Genomic DNA, 25,244 nt, shown 5'->3' with positions numbered 1-25,244 from the left:
TTTTTTTCTTAGTGTTTCCTTTTTTTCCATTATTTTTTTTTTACATCCTTCCCGCTCTCATTCTTTATTTACTCATATTTCTTTTCTTTTTTTTTCGCTATCTTTTCCCTTTTCTCTCTATCCTTATCACACCTATCCTCATTTCATTAGTTTTCTCTTTCTATTTTTCTCTTTTTCAAACACTATCTTTTAATTTGCAATCCAATCGCACGACGACGTTATTTTTTTTTTTAATCACTGCTTCCGTTTTGCCAGCTCAACGTACCGGAAGAAAGAGAGCCAATAAAATGATCAAGCGGTTCAAGAAATACTAAAAAAAAAAAAAAAAGTAGCGAGGGAGAAAAAAATCTGCTGAACAATGAAATCTGATAAAGAAAAAGAAACAAAATGCAGGCTCACAAATAAAGTGGTGAGCGAGCGAGCGAGAGAGAGAGAGAGAGAGAGAGAGAGAGAGAGAGAGAGAGAGAGAGGGGGGGGTGTATGTGTGTATGTGAATTTATACAACGCGATTAATGATTAATGCGTATTTATTGAGTTTTTAATTTCGACGATTAAGACAATCATTAAATCGAATAATGGAACCAAATGAATGCAACAGTTATCAAGAACTATCAGCGCTGCCTTGAGTTTTATGGAAGCATCTATAAAGAGTTAAAGTTTGATATATACATACATATATGCATATATATATATATATATATATATATATATATATATAATATTAGTCGAGCAAGGAAAATACATATATATATATAATATTAGTCGAGCAAGGAACATACATATATATATATATATATATATATATAATATTAGTCGAGCAAGGAACATACATATATATATATATATATATATATATATATATATATATATATATATATATATATATATATATATATATATATATATATAATATAAGTCGAGCAAGGAACTGCGAAACTCAACAAAATGTTGTGTCGAAGCTTAGTTCACTTGCGAGGATGACTACTATTCCGTAATGAAGCTTCAGGTATACTATGTAAAAACAAATTTTTAATTTATTCACCAAATATTTAATGAATTCTTTTGGAATAGAAATAATAATGCTCTTCATGTTTTTCTGATCCATTTGAGATATTTTTTTATATATTTTGATCTAATATCGATCTTTTAGAAAAAAAAGTATTTTTGCAATTTTTGTTCGTAAGATTTTTCCGCGAACGTAATAGATTGTGACAATAAAGATGCAACAACAACAACAACAACAACAATAATAATAATAATAATAATAATAATAATAATAATAATAATAATAATAATTGTACATACAATATCAAGTAGTCATTAAGGTACAGTGTTAATCACGTCTGCTAAACACGCAGAAGCTCGCGTTCGAAACTCGTCGGAATCTAGAAAGATTTCATTTTGTTATATGTTCACAGCACTCTTGCTTTAATGTACATACATATACATACATAGATTAATCGTAAAAACACAAAACTATCTTTATTATTAAGTTTTAGAATATTTGTGATTAGCACTAATCATTTTAATCAATTCGATTATTCGGATTCAAATCATTATATATTATTTTTTTTTACAAAGGAGTCGTTAGTTATCAAGCCCGGAGGCCACTCGAGTTTAGGAGTTAATGAGTGTAGAGTAGTCAATAGGACAATATTGTAGTAATCGTTCGTAGTGTGAATTTGATAAATTGGATTACTTAAGGGGACGGCTTATCAAGAACTTGTTTACATTGGACTTGAAGACAACCATATTGTAGTCATCTGGAAAGTAGATGAACAGATCAGAGTTCGACGGGCGTGCAGTTCTAAGAAATAAGCTTTGTTCATGGAATCTACGTTTAGGTTTAGGCACAGGTAAAGAGTGGGGGAAATTCTTGATAGTGGTTTCAACTAGACGAGTATTTTTCGTGAAAGTTTGGCAAGCGGGAACCATAGATTGAAGCTCAGACGAACACTTGCCATGAAATTAACAATAAAGAAGAGACAGGATCACCACGTCTCTTCTGTGAGAAAGAGGTTGGGAAGAGAAAAGGGCATTCCCCACTAGATTACGAAATCTATTTTAAACTCTTTCAAGGCAGGATAAGATGCTTTTAGCATCGCCTACCCAGGTACTCCTTGGACGTACCTGGCTCTTATACAGGTAGAGAATTACATCAGCAGTGAGATATCTACTGGATCGATAGAATGATCCTACCATTTTTCCAGCAACCTTAGCAACGGATTTGATGTACGTGTTCCATTTTAGACCAAGAGTAAAGGTCAGACCCGGAAGCTTGTCTAAACATGGAACCTCCCCAAGATGAGAGCCATTCATTTCGATTGATGCCAGACGGGGATCAGAGCGTTTATGATGGAAAGATATGAGCTTGGTTTTAGATGCATTAAAATTAACCAACCACCTCTTTCCTTATTGTACCACGTGCTCAAGGTCAGAGAAGAAAGAATCAGAGAGAACTTGGTCATTTTCGGCCTTTGAAGTGTTGCCGTAGATAGTAGTGTCGTCAATATAAATGTCTACGAATAATCTTAGGATGTGATTTGGGAGATCGTTGATGGAGATCACGAAGAGAGTTGGGCTCAGAATGCTCTCCTGAAGGACTCCAGCATCAATACTCTCCAGTTATAATAAATATTGTCAAGTTCAGAAAGACATATTTCTACTATCACTTCAAACGTGAGTTTAAACAAAACGCGATGACAATAAAAGTTTGAATAATCTATAAATTTGAAACGCTGTTATAAATTATTTTAACAAACAATATCACTGCGTTGTATTTGTTTTAAACCAAACTCATTTTCATTAAGCTGGAATATTAGTTAAGCAGGGAACTGCGAGATCACACAAAATGTTGTGTTGAATTTAAGTTCACTTACGATGAATGCTTTTCCTGAAATACAAATAAAAAAATGGCTAAAATGTTGCTATCACTGTAAAATTTTACCATGTAGACCATGCGGTCAATGTCGAATTTGTGCAAGCTGAATATGAGTTTGCCCATAGACTCTTTGTAACTAGATTTCAAATGTCTTTGTCACTCATCTATGCTTTGACTGTCCACAAAACCCAAGGTATTTCAGTAGATTGTATCATTGTTGACTTAGGTGCTGATGTCTTTTCAGACAGAATGGTCTATGCAGCGTTGTCACGTGTTAGAAAGCTGTGCAATATCTATTTAATAAAATTTGACCATCATAAATCGATCATGTGTGACAAAAGTGCATGAACGGAATATAATAGTTTGAAAAGAGACAGAGTTAATTTTCCTTATATCCTCCTTCCTCTGTTAAGGCTCCCAGTTTATCATTGTGCGAAAAACAATCATTATTGACCATGATTTTGGGGCAAAAATACAATAATTAAAATAGATAACGGCCAAAAATTGACAATTCAGATGCTCAAAATAATTTGGACCTAAAATTGATCATTAATGAGAGAAAGGTTTGTTTTGCTAACAGCATTGTTCAAACAATTTACTACCTTTCTTTGTTATGTGACATCATTAAAAACACTCCAAACATTGATTTGACAATTCAGCAATTGAAAAGATTGCTTGTCCCTGGCATTCACAGTGTTGTTGACCTTGGAGAATCGATTGGAGGTGTTTTTATAGTGGCCAACAAGAAGATGTTATTGCATTTTGAAAATGTTTGATAAACGATGGGCCTGACAGTGCCAAACAATTATTCAATTTTAAAGAAAGTAAAACACTGAAATATGTAAAAATACATGAAATGCACTGCCACAGATTACAAGATAATGAATGCAATTGCGCCTTTAAAGCTGTCTATGGATTCTAAACTCTGCCGATTGATAAAAAATCCAATGAGAATGACTACTGAACTCCACCTTACTGATGATCGCCAGTAATTCAAAAGTTTGCTCAAAACTGACTCTTAAATGCGCAACCAGTATAACGAATGTCAACAAATTACTGAGCATTTGGAAAAGTCGCTAGAACTTTTCCTACTGAAATGAAATATATATATATATATACAAATAAGTAGATATTTATTTGAACATTATGCTCCTCGCCGAATAATGAATTTCAATAAAAAATAAACGAAATATTTTTAGCACAAATTTCAAATTAAAAGCAGCTATTACGCTCATTTTGAGTAGAGTCGATTTAGGGCATTATACTTACATTGTTAGAAATAATAATGACAAGGGGGATATTGTCAGTGTTATTAATGTTTCAATAATGTCAATTTTCCTTCCAAAATGTTCAATATTGTTGGCATTTTTTTTAAAATATAAATAAAATCCAAAACCATGCTATATATACAACCTAAATAGCAAAAAACAAAAACAAATACAAACATATTAGTGACCTTCTCCCTTAAAATCCAACCATCACCTTAGCGTGGTATAGGAGTGTGACTTCATCACTGCAGGCGAATTATGGCATTGGCATGAATCAATATAACATAAAAAATTATATTTTTTTTGTAAGTACTAGCATGGGTGTCCGGCGTTGCCCGGGTGTTTGGAGGTGTATGCTGAAAAAAAAAGTCAATTTTTATAACGTTGACCCCTATTATGACCCCTTAAAATTTATTGTTTTGGGCCCATATCAAGTTATTAAGTTAGATCCATGTCCAAAGAACCTATATCTAAAATTTCAAGTGTTTAGACTCCAAATTGTTGGAGGAGTTTGGTAGAGTTTTCAAAGGTCAAATCGTTGAACTTTTACTCCTTAACAGCTGAATTTCTGCCCGAAAACTGATCACATAAATTTTCCCAAATCTCAGTACCCTGTATATCAAATTTCGAGTCTGTAGACTGAAAATTAACAGAGTTATTGCGAAGGAAAATGTACACAGACACACAGACAGACGCACAAACACACAGACACGTTCACTTTTATAGATATATAGATTGCATTATTTGATACTATTTCTGTGATTCGTAACATGTTTTGTTAATTGGTAAATATAATGTTACTGTTTTTGTGATTATTAATGTTGCTAATGAATAGGTATTTTCTTGGAAAAAAAATTCTGCCTTTGTTATATGGTGAGATATTAAAACAGTCATATTATATATAGAGAGGGAGATATTAGAAGGATGATATTTATGTCCTCCAAACGGCACCAGATTATAAACGTATAAACTGTATGTATTATTGTTCAGCCAGGGGATATGACATCGACGTATAAATTAAGTCATGTTGTATCACAGAGTTAGCACACGGGTATATAAATTACAGTTCATATTAGCATAAAGTTATCATTTTTGTGCAAGAAGAATATATGCTTCATACCTTCTTTCTTCAAGAGTTCTTCTATCTTCCTGCTGAACTCCGTGACGAAACATGAAATGATCAACACCATCCAATTGAGACATCTGTTCTTACTTCTTTTGTGAAACCACAGAGCAACACTATTTTTTTTTTAAATATAAAGTTATTTCAGTTGTCTCAAATGGTTTTTACAGAGTCTGCATTTCTTGTCTACATGCTTGTTCTATTCAGCTTCGCTTCCTGGCCGTCTGCTCACTCCCTTGACCAAGCTCCAAATCTCTTTAACTGACCAAACTTCCCGACCTCCTCACCTAAGTTCCGTTACGTCATCATTCAAAAAGCACGCGTATTCCTAACGTGCGACCTTTTTACGTCTGCATGCCCAAGGTTATTTTGTTTATATTTAACCTAGCTAATTTATGTAAACATCTCAGCTTAAACCCATTGCTACACTATATTCTATAAACAATAAAAACTCCCAATATAAACTATTTTAAGAATATCATTGAATAGATAGATAAATAGACAGATAGACAGATAGATCGATAATAACTAATTAACTTTTAACAATGTTAATTATTCAACACCTTAACAGAAAAAATATTTAACAAAATGCTTAACTGGCAAATTATTTTACCGGAAAATATTGAATGTATCATACTTTAAAAGGAAGATACTAGAATTTTAATAAACACTATTTTATTTCAACTCAATCAGACGTGCATTATGCACTAATTAAAATGTAATTGACATTTTGTTGCACTTTTTAAGATTTTAAGTATGTATATTGATTTTAATTTTTTGACAAAATAAGTATAAAACATTATAACGATATAATTGAATACAAAGCATTAGAATAAAATGCAAAATTATCGAATTATATCAATATATTTTTCGAATTTTGTAAATAAATAAAAAAAACGATTATTTAGTGAATTGATTTGAAATTATTTTAATTTTAAAAGAAAAATACATCGATCGAAAAATATAAAATCGTAAGAAAAATCCAAAATCAATAAATTATCAATAAATTTCGTCAATAAAAAACGATTATTACATTGATTTTAATTTGCAAAAGAAAAACGACATTGAAAGCACTTGTTTATTAGTATAAAAGAATTAAATAGAATAGCGCAAACTCATAAGAGAAAACAGAGACGCCGTGCATTGTGTGTAAATCAGTCGTGCTCTCAGTGTGCCTGATAAAGGATCATTAAACTTTAGCGATAGCTCTTTGTTGAGGCATATTTGTCAGTCGGTTGGTCGGTTTATCTCATCATATGCTAAAGTTCTTTTTGCTCTCATCCAACTTTGACTGCAATATCTCTAATTTCTGCAATCTCTCTCGGAGGATCGCCAAGCGGACAACCGTCTTCAACTGTCACAAACTGAATACTGTCATGTAATTTTTACACTGAGATCTTGCGCATATTTAAGTTTTAAATTAAGGGCCATATTATCACAATTGATGAGGTTCGCTTGAACTTCGGATGAGTGCTAAATATAAAACAATATAAAAAAACAAGGAAAATTGTAATTTTTTCACCTTAAAAATAAATATTCTTTGTCTAAAAATATTGTTTATAAACACTTTGTTTTAAAAAGTATTGTCTATAAAAACACAGATGTTTTGATTTTACAATTTTGAAGAAAAACACTTTTTGAAAAAAAATATTTATAAACACTTTGTTTAAAAAATTGCTATATTATAAAAACACAGATCGTTTTTATTTCACAATTTTGGAAAAAAAATACTTTTTGAAACTTTTTTTAAAGGTACTGTTTATAAAAAACACAGATAATTTATTTACCACTTTTGAAGAAAAATACTTTTTGAGAAAAATCTTGATGAATACTTTGTTTTAAAATGTGCTATAATATCAAAACACAAATGTTTTTATTTCACAATTTTGAAGAAAAAATACATTTTCAAAAAAAATATTTATAAACACTGTATTTTTCTTCAAAATTGTTAAATAAAAGCATTTGTGTTTTCTATAATATAGCACTTTTAAAAAGTGCTATATTATAAAAACAAGTGTTTTAATTTAACAATATTGAAGAAAAATACTTTTTGAAAAAAAAATATTTATAGACACTTTGTTTTAAAAAGTGCTATATTATAAAACACAGATGGTTTTATTTCACAATTTTAAAGAAAAATACTTTTTGAGAAAAAAATGTTTATAAACACTGACTTAAATTGAAACAGAAAAGAAATATTTTCTAATCGTACGTTGTTTTCTGTAAACAAGGGTATAAACTTTTGACGCCCCGCTATAAAATTGCAGACTATTTAATGACATCACTGGTTTTCGCTATTTTGGATGAAAAACTAGAAATCTGCCCCAAACAAATCGAACATGAATAGTTGTGTTCATGCCATCGACGTATGAAAAAGAAATCGATATACTCCGCGAATCACATTTTTAAAGTAAAGTACTATTTTCACGTGGTTGGTATGCCAGTTGAGTGGCATGACACGTCCCCATGTCCAAGGGAATGCCCATGTGAGTTTTGGGGACTAAGTGGGAAGCTAACAGTAGACAACCTCCATCTGAATATGGACAACGAAGAGGCAGATTGAAAAGAATCAGTTTAATGACCAAAGGGAGTCTTGATCCTGTGCGGTGATAGAGTTACCGCATTGACAGGTGAAATGACTGGAATGACTGTTTGAGCGGAGCTAAGAAAACATTTTCCACATAGAGCGATTCTCCCAAGGAGGAACTAAATGATCTTGGACCGAGCAAAGGTGAAACAATCTCCACATGTGGATGCCAGGAACAACAAGTAATTGCCTTTGTCGAAAATCCCAGATCGACCATGTAACACAACTTCAGTGACTGCGGTGATGTACCAACTTGTACTGCCCAGGATTGACATAATAAGATATGATGAATGTGTTGATATGTTGTCAGAAGACGAACAAAACAACCAAATGAATTTGGTATTAATCCCCCCTACCACAGGAAGATGTGACACAAGGTCGGAATATAAAGAGATTGGTCCAGTGCAGCAAGTTCATCCTAGCTCTTTAAAATTATCTTAACAGTCCCGTCGGCATTCCTTAATGGAGGCGCCTCAGAAAGTTGTCTATGAACTAACTACTTCTTCAAGAAGGAAGGAAAGGCCTTGGAGGGTGGATACCTTAAATTATCCAAACCTAATACCTGAGTTCGACAGATAAAAGGCCGCCACAATTGCTTAGTAGTCTATGTAGAACTGATTGTCGAGGACGTATCATGTAAGTGTCCACAATGAGCTCGACTATCAACCAACTTACTCACTCGCCCCAACGTTCTCTATTCAGTTTTCTACATCCTTCCTGCATCCTTATCTTACATTATAAAACTCATTCCTCCCCCCCCCTCTCTCAATTTCTCTCTTTTATCAAATTAATATTCCTTTTTGATCTTCTGTCTCCTTTTTCTTTGTTTCCTCATTATTTATCTGCACTGGTGCATTTTATTTTTGTTTCTTTCCACCTGCTTCAGTTGAATTATTACACGCGACACATCGACACACCCAGCACCCATCTCTTACTTGTAGTGGCCATTTTTTTGTTTTGTTTTATCGACTGACGTGTGTCTTCATTCGTAAAGTCCCGGATTTCACACGCACGAACGCACGCATGCGCACAACGGGACGTCAACAAGTAATCACTGAATACAACGCAGTCATCTCTGCACACACAACAAAAATAGAACTCAAACTGAAAATGAAGAGTCTTCGTACAGGATTTACAAAAGATATAGAGCTCGACCGGGCTTCAATCTCTGGTTCCTCCTTGTAAGACATTCGCAGTAAGAACGCATTTCTACCACAACGGAAAAAAGCTTTCACTTTTTATATCTATTTGTAAAACGTAAGATAGGACTTATATAAACCGAGTTTCCTTCCAAAGGGTTGTTCGGCTGTGGAACACAATATCATAGGTCTGCTTCTCTACAATGTCTACAACATGGGTATCTTTAAATATATTATCAGCAAAATAATCTAAGTTTATACCCTCCAGTCATCATTTTGGACTCTCTACTGCTATTCTTTATCATTCCACTAAGAAAGTATGCATCTCATCAACTCTTATCCTCGAATGGTGTCTGGCCTTGACAAATGGAAATCGCTTCAGACAGAACATGAAGCGATTGGATTTAAAAAAATACTACTTCCAGATTAAAAAAAAAACTAATCAAAGGTAAGTGTTATATGGATAGATCCCGACACAGAAAACAATAATATAAGAAACATCGTTCATGGAACGTGTGGACTAAAAAGATAAAGTAAAAGAAACAAAGAGTTACAAGGTCGTGGAATGTAAAACTGTGTTCAACTTTCTGCTGATCGATTACTAAAAAGGAAAGAATAGAAAAAGAAAAGAATCCCTTAATGGCAACAACAAAGTGAAAAGACATTAAATCTATTGCAATTAATAATCCCTTAGATCACCAGTCAAATTTCACTGACTTATCATTATACATATAGATATGCTATGTTTAATGCACAACCCCAGTCATATGGCACGTGGATTTACATTTTGGTATTGAGAAATACAGTGTTCGAAAAAAAAAATACCTGCTTGGATTCGCCGTTTTCTATTTTGACAATAGACGATCTCTGTATGTGGAATGGTTAAACAGAAACTGACAGTCTTTGGAACTGGATAGAATTTCACATTTTAACCAGAATTGTAGGTATTGTATTGTATTGTATAATTCTTTAAAAACCTTTTGTTTTAAAACGTAAACTATTTTCTAAGCCGATAACTGTAATCTAACATATAAAAAAACATATGTCTGTCTGTCTCCATTTTTTTTAAAACTCTATCTCCTCCGAAACTAAAAGTTCCATAGAAGCGGCGCTAGGAGCCTCAAATGATTAGATTTTTACGGACCGTTCTTTTATGTCTCTTTAGCAGATGAAAATAGTTTTTAAAGAGTCAAAATTGAAAAATCGTTATACATTTTGTGCATTCATCTTAGTTCAGTTTCGGTTTCGATTCTAGCTGATGGCATCCAAATAGATTTTTTTTTTTTTAACTTTTGTAATCACAACTATGATAATATATACGAAATCTGGACAAATTAAAATATCAAATCTAAGCGTATTTTACGCCCGCATAAAGCCCCCCCCTCCCGCTAGTAATAATCTAATATATAAAAAGCTATATGTCTGTATGTGTGTCTCTCTCCATATTTTAAACTCTATCTCTTCTCTCTCGCGTTTTTTTATGGGTCTATAGCAAGTTGAAATAGTTTTTAAGGGGTGAAAAATGGGTAAAAATTGAAAAAAATCATTATACATTTTGTAAATTCGTTTTAGTTTATTTTTAATTTTTAATTTTTAATCAGTTCATATGCATGTCACGTTGGTGCAGTGGTAACGTCACCAGCTTTGAAAGCTACAATTTTGCTTTCGGTTTCGATTTTGGCTGACGGCACCCAAATACTTTTTCTTTTAACTTTTAAAATAACGACTCTATGATAATATATACAAAATCTGGACAAATTAAAATATCATATTTAAGCGTAGTCTAATATATAAAAGGCTATATGTCTGTCTGTCTGTCTGTCTCCATATTTTCAAACTATCTCTCCAGAAATTAAAAGTTGCAAAGCGGCGATAGAGGCCTGAAATGATTCAATTTTTTTATGGACCGTTCTTCTATGGGTCTTTAATAAGTTAAAATAGTTTTTAAGGACTCAAAAATAGGTAAAAATTGAAAAAAAAAATCGGTATACATTTTGCATATTCATTTTAATTTATTTTTAGTCAGTTCATATGCGTTTCACGTTGGTGCAGTGGTAACGTCACCAGCTTTGAATGATGCAGTTTTGCTTTCGGTTTCGATTCTAGCTGATGGTATCCAAATACATTTTTTTACTTTGGAAATCATGACTCTATATTAATATATGTGAAATTTGGACAAATTAAAATATCATATTTAAGCGTATTTTGAGCCCCCCCCCACTAGCGATTATTCATATTTAAATGCGTTTACTGTATATTTGTATCGTTTAAAAATGTTATTTGCTGGTAATTTCAGATGCAACATATCTAGTTATTTAGAGCAAAATTGTTATTTTTTGGTTCGTTCAATTTCAACTGAAATTCGCGGAAATCAAATGGCCCCTTCCTTGGGAATAATACTTTATATCTATTTGAAATATAAACGAACTGGTAACATGTGCTTTGGATATTAGCCGTTGGCGGGCTATGCTGGAAGTTTTCAGGAAATATCAAATTCACAAGCGATCTCCAGCCGCATGTATATCAAGATCACGAGAAGACAAACAACGCCTAGCGTTCCAAAATTGTCACCTATCTTGTACTGGCCAGGATCCACGTCACTTAACTTTGGTGATCTGACAAAAGCGCTTTTGTATATATATATATATATATATATATATATATATATATATATATATAACTGATGATATATATATACAACTGATGATCCCTTGAAAAATAAATTATTGGTATTATAGTAAATTCGAGAGCGAGTTGATGCAGTGATTGCAGGTGATTAAATGACTTACTGGCTAGATGGTTTTCTAACGAATGATAAAAAATATTTTTTTGTATAGTTTTAAAGGTTAAAACTTCAAAGACTATATATATATATATATATATATATATATATATATATATATACATTCGAATATTACATTACAGTTCTTTTGACCTGTTGAACGTTGAGTTAGTAAAACTGTAGAAAACATTAATTTTCGTTTCCCCAAATTGACCAGTAAAACCTGCTTATTTTTCTTATGGTGACTTGGTCTTACCGGATTCCAGGATAAGAATTCATCTAGTCTGGTGGGAGAAGGTATACTATTCATCGCATCAGTCAACGTATAGATGTGAGAGGGATTTAATCTTCGAATACTGTGTTATTTTGAACATTTGGTGAGGGTTTACGTGTAGGGTGGACCATCCTTATGTCAGGTTGTCCTGCCAAACTGTTATGCAGAGAGACAGACGAAACTCTGAGATGATGTCTAGTGGGTAATTGAAACTATTTTTTTTTTGTTTTATTTTACTTCAGTCGAAGTTCTCAGAAATCAAGGGGCCCACAACCAGGGGCTAACACTTGAAGTCTATATGAGATACATAGATATTCGAATGTTCCATTTAAGTTCTTTATCTCTCAAACACTGAGTTAGTAAAGAAATGTAGAACATCATTTTCCTCTCCCCAATTAACCATTTTCATACGTTGTAGTATATCTTTCATGTTGGTCTCTTGGCTTTACTGGATTCCAGGACAAGAATTTATCTTGTCTGGTGGAGTATCCAGCTTCGTGCTGTTACTTGAGGTAATATCATTTGGAGAAGGTGTACCATTCATCGGAAAAGCTGTGGAGTAGCCGTAGTGATGAGATCTTATTTGGGCTGCGAATACTATGTGATTTTGAATATTTGGTCAGGGTTTACTTCTATGGAAAAAGTATCCTCAGGCCAGATTGTTCTGACAAACCCCTGTACAGAGAGACCTTAGGTGTCACGGCAGAACAGTTTTGCGGTTGATCACAGAGCAAAATCAATCACAGATTTGGACTCAGCATCTTTGATCCGATATCTGTATCGATGTCAGAAGTTTTTTAATCCTTTTAGAAACTCCTCTATATTAAAATTCATGAATACGTAAAAAGTAACTTTAAATTCAAATGTTCCGATATTTTTAGCGTTCTCTTTTAGCCGAAGCAACAACATACTTATAATAATCTTTTATACGTCCCATGTCCGATAATTACACATATTTATATGGGCTTTGATTACTATGCTATTTTGAATATTTGGTCAAAATTTACTTGTAGTGTGAAATATCTCTGTGCCAGTTTTCCCATGACAAACACATGTACAAAGACACTCGAGGATGATGTCTAGTAGGTAATTAAAACCATTTTTTTGTTGTTTTAATTTTCTTGTTATATTGTTTTTCATGGGGTGGAGGAATCCTACCGGATGCCAGACATTCACCTAACGAGCGATCTTTTTAAGATTGGCTGTTAGTATATTCCATAGCTCATAGTAGTGTCTACATTTTTTCCCTCTATCATTTAGCCTCCTGTTCCTCTCTGGTCTCTTCTTCTCCGATGAGAAAGTAGTTTTTTTTTCACCTCTTTTAGCGCTTACTTTTTTATGAGGTTGCTCCCATCCTCTGAGATGTAACTACAGCCCATTTGGGAAACAAGCGATCGCAGGTGGGCAACTGGTGTATTTTTCTTGTCTTCAAAGAAGTTAGTTTTTTTCTGATCTTTTCGATAAAGATGTTGTTTGAAGTTTTGCTCCACTTTTCAAACTTTGAATAGTGGTAGCAAAACAATACGACATTCTTTTCTGTAACTGGCCAACAAAACATTTAAAGATTTAAACTATGGTGTTACTAAATTTTTATACCTAGAATACGTATTCCAATTTGAATATAAAATCCTTTACATAGTTTTAATCCTAAAAAATATCTAACATGTAGTGGTTAAGTTTATTTCATGTCTAATGATATAAGTTAAATTCAATGTAAATCTGAAATGTTCGTAATTTTTAAGTACGAGCTGTGGGACTGGTAGGCTGCACTAAAACACTTTTAAATACTTCAAAGAAACTGACAGTTGGGAAGTATTTATTATTAATTGATGTCTAAAAGCTACTGTGGATAGTTACGGTGGTCAAGTGGTTAACAACACGGACTGAATAACCCAAGTTCGAATCCAGTTCGTTCTACATAACTCACTTTCACTTAGGATGTCGGCAACCTTCACGTGGTCTCTCTCGTAATCGCCAATTTATTTCTAGACTAGCAAAATATCGGAGATACCAATGCCAGCAATAGAATTTTCGGATTTCTATAATATGATGATGAATACGTTCTGAACATCCAAACATTCATTTTCTTCTTTTTTTCTTCCTTTGCATAGGTCCTGGATATGACCTTAAACTATATCCGATGGTGAGTCCCCAGTTTGCGGGCTTTAGGGAGTGTGGAGCCACCATTTAATTGCCATTGCTCCCAGGTCCACTCTGATCCGGAGTGGTAGTACCTGTTAGGGTCCCAACTATGGGTTAAATAGAAACAGACTTGAGAAAAAATATATATTCTATTAAAAAAATTTCTTAATCACTGGATTTGGCATGAAATAACCAGAAAAGGGTTGATATGCCACAAAACAAAGGCAACCAACTATCCTTTGTATAAGACTAAATTAAACTAAACTTAACAAAACAGCATTCACCCTAGGCGGATTTAACAAACTTCCTTCGTCCTAAGAAATCTCATGGAAATATTAAATTCACAAGCGGCCCTCAGCCGCATGGGTATCCTAGTCAGGGAAGATTACAATATTAGGGTTTCAGTTCTTGCAGGAAGTGCCAAGGTCCTCCTACAACAACTGGTATTCTCAAAGTCGTCACTCATATGGTACTGGGCCCTGTCGGTGGGGCATTAGAATACGCCGACTGCCCCTCCTTGCAGAGGGTAAAAGTCCCTCAATGGGGGTCCTGGATATGACCTTAAACTATATCCAGTGGTAAGGCCCAAGCTTGTGGGCTTTGGGGAGTGTGGAGCCACCCTTTAATTACCATTGCTCCCAGGTCCACTCTGACCCGGCGTGGTAATACCTGTTAGGGTCCCAACTATGGGTTAAATAGAATCCAACGTGAAAACAACAAATATATTCTATTAAAAAAATTGTTATTCAAAATCTTTGGATTCGGCGTTAAATAACCCGGAAAGGGTTGATATGCCGTAAAACAAAAACAACCAACCAACCATATGGTACTGACTAGGCTCAACGTTGCTTAACTTCGGTGAACGAGAACCGGTGTGTCAACGCGATTATGTAGTATATAAAAATTAATTACAACCCGCGTTTGGATGCCTTACGCCTAGTAGTTGTGTTCCAAAATTTAAAGCAATTAGTTTAGGAATGAATCCTGTACATGCAAATATATAAATATCTAAATATATATATGACTTAATATAGACAGAGATCAAATATTACGCTAAGGCATTTCATGTTTGTACCTACGTTATCGCCTTTCACACATATTAAAAATAATGAGATCGTATGATCAGTAAAAATTTTGCTAAGATAAACAATTGCGATTTTATCTATTTTAAAATGACCTTTTCCAAAATCAAACTATGGCACTACGTGGACCAAAGCTGTATAACTGTAAATAAGTACAAATAAAAAAGTGACGTTCGTTTTATTGATTTGAAGACTGTTTTGTCTGCAACTATTATTTATTTATTTATTTATTTATTTTGTAAAGAGAAAGCGAAGATTGTCTGTAGCAATTTAATTCTTTTGAAAATTGCTACGGACAAATTTTGGGGTATCGTTTTTTTTTTTTAATGAAACCTAATAAGAACTGAAATGCTATTAAAATAAACAAATAAATAAATGAAATACATTCGTTTAAAAAAAAATATTTAGCTGAAAATGACGGTTAGTTTTACGAGAGAAGAATTATATACTAGCAGAACCCGTGAAAATTTCCACGGTAGTTGAGAATTTTAAAACACATTATAAATAAAATAAATAAAAATAAAAGAAAACAAATAACGACCAATTTAAAACATTTTTTAGCAAATTCTTTTTTGGTGTTTTAAAGCTAAAAGAATTGATTTGAATAAAGTTAGATTTTTTTTTTTCAATGAAAATTCAACACACGACATATTGTTTTGTTTTGTTTTTTGTTTTTCTGAATAATTTTTTACAAATTATAAAGGAACAGATGCCAATTCACTTGCACATTTTTGTTTATTCAAAAAGAAACTATAATAATAAAAAATAGTCTTATCGCAACATGACTTTCTTTTAAATGATAAAATAAAATAGCCAATTTAAAACCGTAAACACAGCCAGATTTTATGGATTTTTTTTTACATTTTTGGAGAGGAAATGGCTTTAATGATATTTAACTGATAAAGAATGACTATAAAGGACGGTAATTCGGTTCTCTAATTAATGTTTGCGATGATGAAGTTTTTTTTGTGGTACTGGACGTACGGACAAGTAAATTAATATTTAGATTTTGAACAGTATTGACCTTGAAGGACATTTATTATTTCAACGTAATTCATGGTACAGATTTATGAAGAGAACACCTGGAAATTTCTACACATTCTTTTGTCATCCGTATAATTTGGATTCTGCAGATTACTGTTCTCATCTTGTATAACTTTTCAGTTGATGTAATCACCGACTTTTGGGCAGGGGTATATCTTTTTGAACTTGGAAAACTTTCTGTCAAACTGTGAAATCTTTCTGTCGAACTTGGAAACCTTTCTGTCGAAATTGTCAACCTTTCTGTCAAACTCGGGAATTTTTCTGTCGAACTCGGGAATCTGCATAGATTTTTGAACGGAACTGTTCATTTGATCAACAACAGATTTTCGAGTTCGACGGAAAAATTCCCGAGTTCAACAAAACATACCTGAAGAAGATCGGAAGTTACATCGACCGAAACGTTGTGAAAACGACGCTCAAGCTGAGAACAGTAGTCCGAAGAATTCAAATGATACAAATGACAAATCTTCATCTCAAAAAATTCAGAAACGTAATTCATTTGTCATATTCCAGATTTTGTTATGCATCAAGCGACCATTTTCATCTTGATTATTATTTTTACAATGTTTTGATTAATGTAATCTCTGATCTTTCGGCTGCATCTTTTGAAACTTGATAATCTTTGTGGTTCTAAGTTACAAACTTGATGGAGTTGAATTATTTTTTTACCTAGAATGGATATTCTCTTCTAGTTTACTTTTTACTAAAATTCTAGGTGCACATTTTTTAAAATCGTTAATGTGAAAGCTACCAACACCGTATGTAAGCAATACAGTACCATACACAGTACTCGAACACGGTACGCCTAACTCGCCGTTTGTAGTAGTGTTTACTCATCCCCAGTCACTTACCGGATGTCGTGTGGCTAAAATGTCAATGCTAATGTTTTGCACCATCAGTCTCATTGCTTTATTGACAAAGGCCACAATAGTCATAGTGCGTGACTGGCTTGACTAGTTAGTGTTGATGGGTCTGATGGGATTGAAATAGACTGATAGGAAAGTAAGAATGTTTTCATGCATGTATTTATATGGCAATATTTTGAAACTCCTCTTCCAGCAGGAGGAAAAACAACAACAGTGCAATAGAGAAACGATCACTTAATACTAACTGTTCAATACTTGATCTCGATTTATTACTGATTCCCGATTTCCACCAATGAAAAAGAGTCGCTATGGGAGCTATGGGAGGCTTTTGCTACATAAGCAAGAACAACGAGAAATTAAAGATTAATATATTGTATGCATTTCCATTTACTTTGTATACAAAGTATTTATTGCAATTATATATATATATATATATATATATATATATATATATATATATGTGTGTGTGTGTGTGTGTGTGTGTGTGTGTGTGTGTGTGTGTGTGTGTGTGTGTGTGTACAATACAGGCTTGAGATATTCAAAAGCCGGAACTAATGAACTCAACGAGGTTGTAGATAGTGCTCGATAACAAGAGCAAAATATTTTTTAATATTTATTCGAAGGGAAAGCGTTACATTTGGTCGCAACAAACAGCTATCTGTTTCAGCCAATGAGACTTCATCAGGCGACCCTGAACCATTCAACGTTTTTTTTTCTTTTCCTTATTTCTTTTTGTTCTTTTTTTTTCTATAGCATCGAATGGTTCAGGTTTGCTTGATGAAGTCTCATTGACTGAAACAGATGACTGTTTGTAGCGACCAAATGTAACTGTTTACCTTCGAATAAATATTAATATATATATATATATATATATATATATATTCTTTCATTTAAACAAATGTTGTTAAAAACAACAGAGACCTCCTGTTTAATTAAACCTTTTTTATATAAAAAAAAAAATCTGATGATCTTTTTAGTGTGTAGATCGTAAGAGTCGATATAAGTTCCATGTGTAGTTTGAAATTGGCTGCGGTGTTGTTTTTCATCTTTCAAAGAAGAAATCTTCAGGAGGGATGTGTGAGTATAAGTGTGAGGAGGGCTGTAGGTTTTTATATATAGTAGCATCGATGAATAGTAGGCAACACTTTCAACAATTATTATATAAATCTTAGTATTATCATATTGAGCTAAGTATTATCATATTAAGCTGAGTCAATCAACCTTTGTTTCCCTGTATTTTTTTTGTTTTTTAATCCACATATATTTATCGCACAAAATACATGCTCAGTTTTGGGATTGAATTATGTGTGAGAAACCTTTTTTTCAGTTGTTAGAATGAGCCAACATTTTGCTATTAACTCATTAAGTAACCGATTTCTTTTTAAGTTTGTAATCACACCACACTCAGCCTTTGTACTAGTTTCACTTTCATTTTTATACGGGATCTAACACTCTCGCTGTCGTTTTTTTTTGCTATTATTTCCCCCCCTCTCTCTCTCTCTCCCTCCCTCTCTCTCTCTCTCTCTCTCTCTCTGTTATGTAATAAATGTTCTTGAGTGTTCATATTAGAGAGTTCATATTGTGTGTGAGCTGGGGACAGGTCTTATATATAAAAAACAGGGTACATGTTAATACAAGAGAGCCGAGAACGTGTAATACACAATGAGAGGAATATATTTAGATATATAGATAGATAGACCGAGATATAGTTTGACATTTATACTTTTGACAGTTCAGTTATATAACATTGACACATATTTCTTTACCTATTTTTGAGATGATGATTTTCACAAAGTTCTTATAATATAAATTGACAATACCTTTTTTGTTGAATACATAACACGAAGACGCAGATACAAAAAGATGAAGTTGTTTGTTTATTTCATTTCGACCGGTCAATGGCTTTGCGTTAAGGAATTCAAGTCATTACATGATTATTTCTTCTTCTAACCTTCGCTTCCAAGGTTCGATGTCAGCTCTGTCTCTGACACACTCTTCTCACTTGTCCCCTCTGACTGACTGACTCTTACTGACTTCTAAAGCTCTCTATATTGAGACTCATGACGGCATTGCATGACCAACACGTGCAAATCAGACTCGTGTCTTGACACGCCTCACGTTTTCGAGCATGCAAAGCGGATTTCTCTAACCTACTTTACAAATATGTATAATATTTTCTATTGTTCTGATCTAGATTCCTTATTTTAATTTCATTTCATTAACAGAAACAAAATTCATCATTACATTCCTTTCTCTATAAACAGATATCTAACTATTTTATGTGAACTAAACAATGGTTAATTCTACATTCCATTTTCAATAACATTCTGTATTTCAATAACATTATGTATTCTGTATTTATTTTAACTCATGATCGGAATTCTCAATTCCAAATCTAGCTTCGCAAGTTCAAATCTTCGGCTATCCCATCTCATATTTACTCACTTACAAAAACAGACGGCTGTACTTTAACATCTCTCTGTATTAACTATCGAATGCATTGATGACAGGAAAGAATAAAATTATTACAATATATTATAATAGTCCATTATAAACAAAGAGTAATATATATCCCAGATTAATAATATTAGGAGACGTGGAGGAAACAACATTATTTATTTGGGGCGAAAAGGGAATGGGTTAAAACAAATTATTATTATTATTATTATTATTATTATTATTATTATTATATATAATTATTATTATAATTGTTATTATTATTATTATTTTATTATTATTATTATTATTATTACTATTACTATTATTATTATTATTATTTTATTATTATTATTTTATTATTATTACTATTACTATTATTATTATTGTTATGACTATTATTATTATTGTTATTATTATTATTATTATTTTCTTATTATTATTACTATTATTATTATTATTATTATTATTATTATTATTATTATTATTATTATTATTAGCTCACAAGGAGCTTTCACATAGGTCTTCAAAGCTCTTTCCCTGAATACAGCCTGTGGTGTTCCCTGCAAGCTGAGTGACAACAAGTTTCCTTAGGTTTCCAGTACTCTCCACCTCTTTCGATAACATTTGCAAATAAATTTGCATTATCGCAACAGCTGTTTTCCATTGATTTTTCGTTGGCAGCAGCTATTGGTCCTTGCTGGAATTTGAGTGGCAATAAGTCTCCCCAAGGTCCCTGTTCTCTTCGCACTTGCTGAGGTTTGGCCAGTTCATCGGTCCTTCCTTCCTCCTTACTACTTGGTTATTTGGTTCTGCCCTTTTTTAGGGGGGGGCAGTGATATGGAATGGGGGTAGGGTTGAGTTAGAGAACTTATAGATATGCGGTTTCAGTGTTCTTGGTTTCATGTAGTGTTTCATGTTTTGCCTTTGCAGCAGTTTTTTCTCGCCCGAGCTTGTTGCTCCTCTGTGTTAGTTTCCAAATTCAAAGTTTTTTCCTCATGTTTCAGCTGTTTTCACGATTGTTGTTCGTTGTATTTTTCCTTTGATTTCAATTTCTCCCATTCTTTTTTCAAAGTTTTTCGGGATTGTTCTTAGTGCTCCTAATATTATAGGTATTATTTTTATTTTCTTCATCTTCCATATCCCATACATTTGTTTGGCTAGCTCTGAGTATTTGCCTCGTTTCTCCTTTTCTTCAATATTCACCCTGTGGTCAGCTGGAACAGCAAAGTCTACGATTTGACAGGAATTTTCTTTTCTTGTTAATTATTACGACATCCGGTCTTCTTGCTTGAATGGGTCTATCAGTTTGTATGTCCATGTCCCATAGGACTTCGTGATTCTCGTTTTAAAGCACTGTTGCCGGCTTATGTTTGTACCACTTGGCTGTGCATTCGAGATGGAGCTGTTTGTATAATTCCCAGTGTACTACCCTTCCCACTTCGTCGTGTCTGTTCTTGTATTCCTTTTGGGCCAGTTTGCTGCATTCACTTATTATATGGTTTATCGTCTCGTCTCTTTGTCCACAGGGTTTTATTATTATTATTATTATTATTATTATTATTATTATTATTATTATTATTATTACTATTACTATTATTGTTGTCGTTGTTGTTGTTGTTGTTGTTGTTGTTGTTAAGTTTTTAAACAAATGATAGAGAAATGTATACCAATGTTACTGAATTCCACGAAAGTTCAAAAACTGTTATATGATTATTTACAGGAGAAAAAGGGCAATCATATTTATACCTAACCAAAAGTGATGCAGCTCAAACACGGCACGCCGAGTCCTCAGTCCGCAACTCTAATCACTATACCACAGTTACTTCTTACATTATTGATGAAACTTTTAATAGAGTCATAGTCCGTGAATAATTCGACTAATTATCGTTTGACGTGCACGGTGGGGGTTTGAATGGGACGAAAAGAAAGATGAATGGATCGATTAATATATGTATGCATAAGCGGTTCGCGTTTCTATGGTAAGCAGGTTGACAGGTTTGTTCGCCATTATTTAAAACTTCGTTGGTATTAAATCAGTTTTATTTCCTTGTTTGGTCGTGTGTTCACTTGAGTTTCGAGCTGTCGCTTTCTTTAATCAAACCTAATAAGAACTGAAATGTTGTTAATCACAATTAACTACTTAAACGCAATTGCAATATAAAAAAGCAATCGTAAAATAGTCGTAACATCTTAACACTTTGAGAATCTCGATAAAGTCTAGAATAATAAACAGTCGAGAACAATTACACACACACAAACAAAAATCTAAACTGTGGTTAATTAATTAATTAATTAATTAATTAATCATTCTCTACTTTCCCAAATAGATTGTTAACTATTCTGTACTTTCAACAAATATGATTGGTACTTAAAGCCGTCACACTGTTGCCCGAGCTCAAACTCCCAAACCAGGCTTTTTATTCAAGCCAGCAGCATTTCATTTGCCTACAAGATAACAAGAAATCTCGTTATTTCACGAGACCCGACACTGTATAATTAGACAGCCATTTTTGTTACCTGTTTCCGGACACTTCATGCAGTACAAAATTGGAAATTTGCACGAATTTTTAACTATCATCATTTGCTTACGTGCGACGACCAGGCATCTTATTAGAAAAACCACATATAATTTACATCAAACGCGGTAGAATTAAATTCTCTATAGATCAGAACACTTCTAATGTATAGAAACGGTTTATAAGTTGTTTTCCAGAATTTTATTGCGATGTTCATTTATCTATACGACACACTAAAAAAAGAACATGGCGGTCAAAATCATTGTTTAATTTTTCGCTAAACTTAAGCAATTCAGTATGATTTTAATACGGCTTTTGTTCCTGGTCTGAGGGCTTGCCATTCGGACTTAGGAGTAATAGTAGGTACTCATGCACTTATGTTACCGTGCTTAAATAATAACGTTATTATTTAGAAAACTATTCTTAATATGGGGAGGGGCAGGTGTTTTATAATTATTCTCTTTCACCTAAAAATTTAATAAAAAAAAAGATATCGTAGAACTTAAATTTTACTTGAAAATACTATTTTTTTTTTAAAAAAGCGCGGTAACAAAGGTGCATAAGTACCGTATTTTATTTTACTACCTTTTAAGCATGTATTAACTGAAGTTCATCGATAACCTAAAATATCTTTTTTTCGTTTCGATCGAACAGCTTTTATTAAAATTACATTCCGAAATTAGAAATATTACAAACAGTTTCCACATGTTAAAATATACGGGTCGGGTAGGAATTTAATTCTCATAAAATCAGAAAGATAACGTGTAAAGTTTCCTGCTACATTCCACTGAAATAAATAAATAAAAAAAAACATAAATATACGACTCCTCTTAAAAGAAATAGCATCTATATAAACCTCTGTTTATGATTGTATAAACATAATACACCACTAAAGAAGTCCTGGGCCTGAATAAAACCTTACAAATTTGGAGCAAGATTCAACTTTATTCATCAACAGTCTTATTCTGGTGTGAGACACCGATGACAATATTTCTCTAACAATTAAATGTCTTTTTGTGGAACGATTTGTCTTTGGCAGCAAATTATACTTCAGTTGTCGATATCTCTTTTACTGGATATTCTTTTGATGTCTGCAAACAGTCGTTAATAGATATCTCTAAAGAATAAGGTGTGTGCAGAAGCAATTGGAAGTGCAATTCATATAATATGCCACCCTTGTGATCGGCTTGTGACACGTAGCATTGTCTTGGTGAAACCACTTTTTCTTCTTCTTCATTTGTGGTTGCCTTGTGCGTTTATTCCCATCCGACACACTAGTAATGCTACTTAATGTTTTTAACTGATGATTCTTTATTTATGCCTAAATCAAAACGCAGATTCCATGAACAAAGCTCCTTTCTTAGAACTGCATGTCTGTGGAACTCTGTTCCGTCTGCCTGCTTCCCACCGGACTACAACTTGAATGTCTTCAAGTCCAATGTTAACAAATTCCTAATGAACCGCCCCCTTAAATAAACACTTTATCAAATCTCCGCACTAACGTAATGTACTTGCAATAACCCTTATCCCTGAGTGGCTTCCGGGCCTTGATAAGTGGTGATCAATATGTAAAAAAAAAAAAAAAATTCTTAAAGTAATCGATGGACAAAATCCTTACGTATCCTCAAATACGAAAGTCAAAACTTTGCCTGCTGATATTTGTGCCTTTGTAATTTTGACAAAAATTCATATTAGATTTCTTGTTCTGTTATTGAGTCTGACTATAGTGAAGGGCAATCAGAAGGTTCCCTTTTCTTTAGCTGTTACACCAAGATGTTGGAGAGGGCGCCGCTCCATTCTCAGGATTACTCCACTTGCCCTTGATCCCCTCTTATAATTCTAAGTGTTTAGCAAGGAAGACACCATCTACCAGTTTTGTTTTTTTTTTTTTTTTTAGTTTTTTGGGTTTGTGTTCACATAGATTCGAAAAAGTGGTAAAAAAAAACAAAAACAAATATATAACAAATAAATGTTACCAAAGGCAATATAAAGTTACTCTTCTACCTATCTGCAAAAGTTTTTAGTGGTTTTACTCACTTTAAAACGTGTAATTGGTTCGAAAATCATACAGTGTTTATCGATGTATTTTAAAAAGAAAAATACCGACATTCTTGATGTTGAACACGATAAGTTTGGGAAAACGAGTTCAAAAAAACAAATTATATAGAAAACCACCGAATATATGTCCGTCTATGTCACGGTAACATATATTGAGTGAGTTTCTAACAGTATTTTGTATAATTTTTTTTGTTTAAAATCGTTTTCTCAAACTTACCGTGTTCAACAGTGAGTTTGCCGCCATTTACATTTTTCAAATACATCGGTAAACACTGTATGTTTTTCGAGCCGAATAAACACGTTGTATTTAATAAAAACACTAAAAAATATATCCAGTTAGGTAGAAAAGTAACTTATCTTGCCTTTGATAGCATTTATTTGTTATATATTTGTTTTTTGTTTTTTGACAACTTTTTCGAATCTATGTGTATAGTAAAACAAAACTAGTTTTTGATATGACTCGACCGAGGATTGAACACCGATTGCTGACTGTAAGACAAATTTGTGTATAATGATAGAATAACAAATTCTATCCACACAAAATAATTATTTTATTGACAATTTGCGAAATAGAACGCTAGCAGCGAATAAGAGTGCAAAGACCCCAGGTAATGTTCTGAGTGATAGAGTTGTTTTGCGTGTACGAATGCAAGTACGAATGTTAAATTTGGCTGGTGCCATGTGCATTTATAAGTATTAATAGGACAGGCACATTAGGGTGCTTGCTATGCCAGTGATAGTGTATGTATGAACTGTGTACATGAATTTGTTTAACATTGTGCATATGCTATTGCTATGCTTAGTAGTCAGTGCATATCTCTAATCATTTCGTGTGCTGCTTGTCGAAGTTTCTCGCCCCAAAAGGCACAGGCTGAACTGATATGTGCGCATTGTCTCTTATACAAAAGCCGGACCAGACAGAGAGAAACAAAGATGTGTATGTTTGAGTTTTTATAGTACGCGCGAATTTTCGGCAATGAGTATACACATTTCTTGTGTTCACTGAGAGAAACACCTGATTAAAGCCTTTTTTTCAATCGAGA

The 25,244-nt window shown here is 33.1% G+C and overlaps 1 protein-coding gene across 2 annotated transcripts in view; it reads left to right on the top strand.

Annotated features, from left to right (window-relative positions):
* LOC145246465 (calpain-2 catalytic subunit-like) overlaps positions 1–25,244 on the top strand; it is a 116,083-nt gene that overhangs the window by 42,076 nt on the left and 48,763 nt on the right. The window contains exon 1 of one of the 2 annotated variants that reach the window (XM_080108082.1): positions 8,764–9,938. The exons of the other annotated variant lie outside the window; for it this stretch is intronic. The gene's annotated coding sequence lies outside the window, so the exon portion shown is untranslated. Of the gene's footprint in view, positions 1–8,763; positions 9,939–25,244 lie in introns of those variants that run through there. 2 annotated transcript variants of the gene reach the window in all.

This window comes from Euprymna scolopes, chromosome 24, assembly GCF_053919585.1.
Source record: "Euprymna scolopes isolate OS-2025 chromosome 24, ASM5391958v1, whole genome shotgun sequence".
NCBI classification, from domain to species: domain Eukaryota; kingdom Metazoa; phylum Mollusca; class Cephalopoda; order Sepiida; family Sepiolidae; genus Euprymna; species Euprymna scolopes.
Note: the sequence above shows the minus strand (reverse complement) of the source record. Positions and strands in the feature narration are given on the sequence as shown.